Raw genomic sequence first — 4,962 nt, 5'->3', positions numbered from 1 at the left:
AATATCTGAGACCTGAGTACATACATGCATCAATAACACATGGAACAAACAATTTGAATGTACATATACACCCTTACAAAACAATAAGAACAAAAGACTAGTAGTACATATTAAAAAAAGTATATAAAAAAACATGAAGAAAAGTCAATAAAATTCAAACTCATGTCCTGGTTTATACTACATTCTTAAAATGGCCCATGTAACCAGATGTGTGAAGCTTCAGAGGATGCTGCAGCTCATTTCAAATGAGTGGTGCAAAGAGAGTTGGTCCTGCTTGATTGAATTTGAGCAGAATATTAGGCCTGGGCAGAATTTCCTCACTTATAAATTGGCTTTAACATAAACCATGTGACCTGTTCCCTGCTGAAGCTGCTCCACACTCGAACACACCACTAGATGGTGGGTTTTCTCTGTTTTAGCTGCTGAGAGGCTCTGTACAAGTAGCTGGTGTTTCCCATCCCAGTTGCTTGAGATAATAATCACCTCAGGTTATGGGAGCCCAGCGGTGGAGGTTCGGGTGGAGGAGCAGGTGATTCTGGGCGTGCAGGAGAATCTTTTGTTTTTAGAACTCATGCTTCACATTCTCGAGATGAAAAGCCTGAAAAGTTCAATCAAATAAACAACTCCGGCCTCACCTACTGCATCAGCATGAAGACACAAACACATTCTTTACTGGGAACAGGGGGAGCAGAGGCCTCAGGAGAGAAGCTGACACACATGTGAGGAGTTGAACAGATGACACTGGTTTCACTTCATGTAAACGTCTGTGTGCAGCACATTGAAAGACAACAAGGGCCTTTGGGTTCCTCCAGTGAAGAATCAGGCAGTGAAGTGGAGACACACACCGAGCTGAATGTCGGCTTTGTTTGATCGTCCCACTGGTTCACATGGAGCAACCCCTCCTACATCTTACACACACACACACACACACACACACACACACACACACACACACACACACACACACACACACACATGTCAGGCCCCTGTGCGCTCCACACTGAAATGAACAGTCACATGATGAGCCATGCACAAAACCCTGAGACTGACGAGGTCGATTTCAGGGAGGCATTTCCCACTCACTGCTACAACATGTTATAATCACACAATGATATACATTGTGTGTTTTTTTTAATATTTTACATTTAGATTTGAGAGGTCAGCAACAGCTTGTGGCTCCGAATTTTAAATGAAATACAATGAGAGGGAAGAAACTATAAATTCACTTGTTCTGTAATAAACTTCTGTCCCACTGACCTTTCAGAGAAAAAGATTGTACCCATTTAGTGATGTTGAATTCATTTGTTTCTTTGGTGGGTTCTGCAGACGTCTGTGCTTCCTGCCGGACGGCTCCCTCCTCTGTTGCTTTCTGTCTTTTTCTCTACTTGTCAGCTGATTTGGAGAAACTCTGTTTCTGAGAGTTTGTCTTTATCTGAGCCACAGGTCCGTTGACACAGGGTAATTTGTACCGTACCAGGTGAAACACCTTCAGGGGGGAAGTTATGTGATCTGTGATATGTAAATAAAACATGACTTGACCATCAATCAGCTTTAGATAATACTTTAAGTCCATTTTGACAACAATACTTTGGTACTTTTACAGAGGATTACTTGTAATGGAGTAATTATTTTTCTTCAACAATCTAAATATTTCCTCCTCCACTAATTTATGACATATTTATTTTGTTATTATCCCTCTGAACATTTGAACGCAGGAGCAAAAGTAAAGGATCTGGCTTTTGGGCGAACAGTTCACAAGAAATGTGAGAATATAGTGATTAGAAGGAGGAAAGTGCGGGGGGGGATTCCCTGGAAACAAAAGAAAAGAAGGATTATCACAATAAAACTACGTCCATCAGAAGGTATTAACAGCTTAATGTCGATGTATAAAGCTCTGTCACTATTTTAGCTCCTGCGGGTCTACTGCTGCAAACTAGTCTAAAAGGGAGTTCTTCATATTTCACATACACGGCTACTTCCTGTTCTTCTTCCAATAAACAGATAGTAAAATAAAAGCCCCCTTGCTCTAACAGAAGTTGGGCAGTAACCAGCATGTTCTTTAACATCTGAGTGCGATTGGAGTTGGCTGCCCTGTGGTGTGGCTGTATGGGGAAGGAAGTTCGGGCCAGATCACATGAGCCCAGTGAAAAAAAAAAAGACTGAGATTTGCTGACGTCCCCTTTTTCTTTGGCCTTTGTCCAGCGTCACATTTCACCCGAACAGGACTGTGGACTCCGGTCAGTGAATGTGCAGTGGGAGCTGAATACTCTCACAGCTCATTATGGTCTGAGCCGCTTGATAAGCAGGTGTAGAGAAACAGTAACATGATGCTCAACAACTCCTGGTAACCATCTCAAGGTGAAGCATTTACAGGCTCGTATCTGGACACAGGGCTGAGTAGTAATGGATAACAAGTGGTCCAGGATTACATAATTAGATTCCAAAAAAAAGTAACTTCAATCAACCCAGATTACATTAGGAAAAAATGGTAATATATATTCTTAGTTAACATTATCTCCTTTTGATTATGTCTTTAAATTATGTCAATTAAAAAAATATAAACCTTTTTTTCATGATAAACGGCTTTATTAGAAAAGCAAGTTGGATATACAAGCATTTCTTTGATACACTTTTCAATTTGTGGCAGGGGGGGGGACATAAAAGCAGTGTTGAGTCAAAATGGAAGTTACAAGCAAGTCATTCTTGGGACGGTAGGCCTGTCCGGTCACAATCAGATTGAATGAGAAGTATATTTTTGTTAACGACTTGTTGATGCGTTCCTTGCACATGACGGACGCAAAACAAATAAATTAACCTCGAAAGACTCATGAAATCTGCAGTGAAACTTACACTACCGTTCAAAAGTTTGGGGTCACTTAGAAATGTCCTTATTTTTCAAAGAAAAGCTCTGTTTTTTTCAATGAAAATAACATTAAATTAATCAGAAATACACTCTATACATTGTTGATGTGGTTAATGACTATTCTATGTGGAAACGTCTGGTTTTTAATGAAATATCTACATAGGTGTGTAGAGGCCCATTTCCAGCAACTGTGTTCTAATGGTACATTGTGTTTGCTAATCGCCTTAGAAGACTAATGGATGATTAGAAAACCCTTGAAAACCCTTGTGCGATTATGTTAGCACAGCTTAAAACTGTTTAGCTGGTGAGAGAAGCTATAAAACTGGCCTTCCTTTGAGCTAGTTGAGTATCTGGAGCATCACATGGCCAGAAAATTAGAATGTGAAACTCGCCTATTCTTGTTCTTAGAAATGAAGGTTATTCAATGCAAGAAATTGCGAAGAAACTGAACATTTTCTACAACGGTGTGAAACTCCCTTCAGAGAACAGCACAAACGGGCTCTAACCAGAGTAGAAAGAGAAGTGGGAGGCCCCGGTGCACAACTCGGCAAGAACACAATATATTAGAGTCTCTAGTTTTAGAAATAGACACCTCAAAGGTCCTCAACTGGCAGCTTCTTTAAATGGTACCCGCAAAACACCAGCGTCAACGTCTACAGTGAAGAGGCGACTCCGGGATGCTGGCCTTCTAGGCAGAGGGGCAAAGAATAAGCCATATCTGAGACTGGCCAATAAAAATAAAAGATCTATATGGTCAAGGAACACAGACATAGACAGAGCAAGATTAGAAAAAGTGTTATGGACATACGAATCAAAGTTTGAGGTGTTTGGATCACACAGAAGAACATTTGTGAGACGCAAAACAGGTGAAAAGATGCTGGAAGAGTGCCTGACGCCATCTGTCAAGCAGGGTGGAGGTAATGTGATGGTCTGGGGCTGCTTTGGTGCTGGTAAAGTGGGAGATTTGTACAAGGTAAAAGGGATTTTAAATAAGGAAGGCCATCACTCCATTTTGCAACGCCATGCCATACCCTGTGGACAGCGCTTGATTGGAGCCAATTTCCTCCTACAACAGGACAATGACCTAAAGCACACCTCCAAATTATGCAAGAACTATTTAGGGAAGAAGCAGGCAGCTGGTAAGCTGTCTGTAATGGAGGGCCAGCCCAGTCACAATATCTCAACCCCATTGAGCTGTTGTGGGAGCAGCTTGACCGTATGGTACGCAAGAAGTGCCCATCAAACCAATCCAACTTGTGGGAGGGGCTTCAGGAAGAATGGGGTGAAATTTCTACAGATTACCTCAACAAATTAACAGCTAGATGCCAAAGGTCTGCAATGCTGTAATGGCTGCAAATGGAGCATTCTTTGACGAAAGCAAAGTTTTATAGAACAAAATTAATATTTCAAATGAAAATCATTATTTCTAACCTTGTCAATGTCTTGACTATATTTTCTATTCATTTTCCAATACATTTGATAAATAAAAGGGTGAGTTTTCATGGAAAACACGAAATTTTTGAACGGTAGTGTATATGTGATATCCTGCCTCCTGCCGCCTGATACCTGGACATCACCTCTCACCTCAATACCCCGACATGTCCTTGTTGTTGTGAACACGTCTGACCCTGACAATCTCCTGCTGCTTTCTTCATATGTGAAAAAGCAAAGTCCAGGAAATGCCCGGACAAAAGATTTCTGGCATTTTTAACTGGATCAAACCTGTATAACTAGCTTCCAGTTGCTTCATCATCATCACTACCATCAGACATCAGACGCCTCGCCAAAGAGTTCAGTGTGAATTATGATCAATATTTCTATACGGCCCTCACATGATGCTATAGAAACTGAGAAAGGCCAAGTGAGAAAAAAAGCTTGAAGGGCCAAAAAACTGTAATTACAATTTTTTCAATAATTTAAATGTTTTCCTCTTTATATGTAGTAACACGTTTCTATCACATGAGGTATGTCTCTGCTGTGTAATGCTCACCCAATGTGTCTGCTGGCTGGTGTTTTGTACAGGTGATGTAAAGGGAGCTTATCAGAGCTTCACTGCTGAAAACAGTCGCCTGCTGCAGCTCGAAGGAGGAAGAGGGATC

General features: G+C 41.1%; 1 long non-coding RNA gene across 1 annotated transcript in view; it reads right to left on the bottom strand.

Moving 5' to 3' along the window:
• LOC128460381 (uncharacterized) overlaps positions 1–4,962 on the bottom strand; it is a 4,985-nt gene continuing 23 nt past the window's right edge. Inside the window, exons 1-3 of the long non-coding RNA XR_008342199.1 lie at positions 4,854–4,962; positions 1,258–1,509; positions 1–908 (exon numbers count right to left, since the gene is read on the bottom strand). The exon at positions 4,854–4,962 is cut by the window's right edge and continues 23 nt beyond it. This is a non-coding gene — a long non-coding RNA (uncharacterized LOC128460381). The remainder of the gene's footprint in view (positions 909–1,257; positions 1,510–4,853) is intronic.

This window comes from Pleuronectes platessa, chromosome 17 (genome assembly GCF_947347685.1).
Source record: "Pleuronectes platessa chromosome 17, fPlePla1.1, whole genome shotgun sequence".
In the NCBI taxonomy this organism is placed as follows: domain Eukaryota; kingdom Metazoa; phylum Chordata; class Actinopteri; order Pleuronectiformes; family Pleuronectidae; genus Pleuronectes; species Pleuronectes platessa.
The sequence above is the reverse complement of the archived record's forward strand: the minus strand, read 5'-3'. Positions and strand labels throughout refer to the sequence as shown.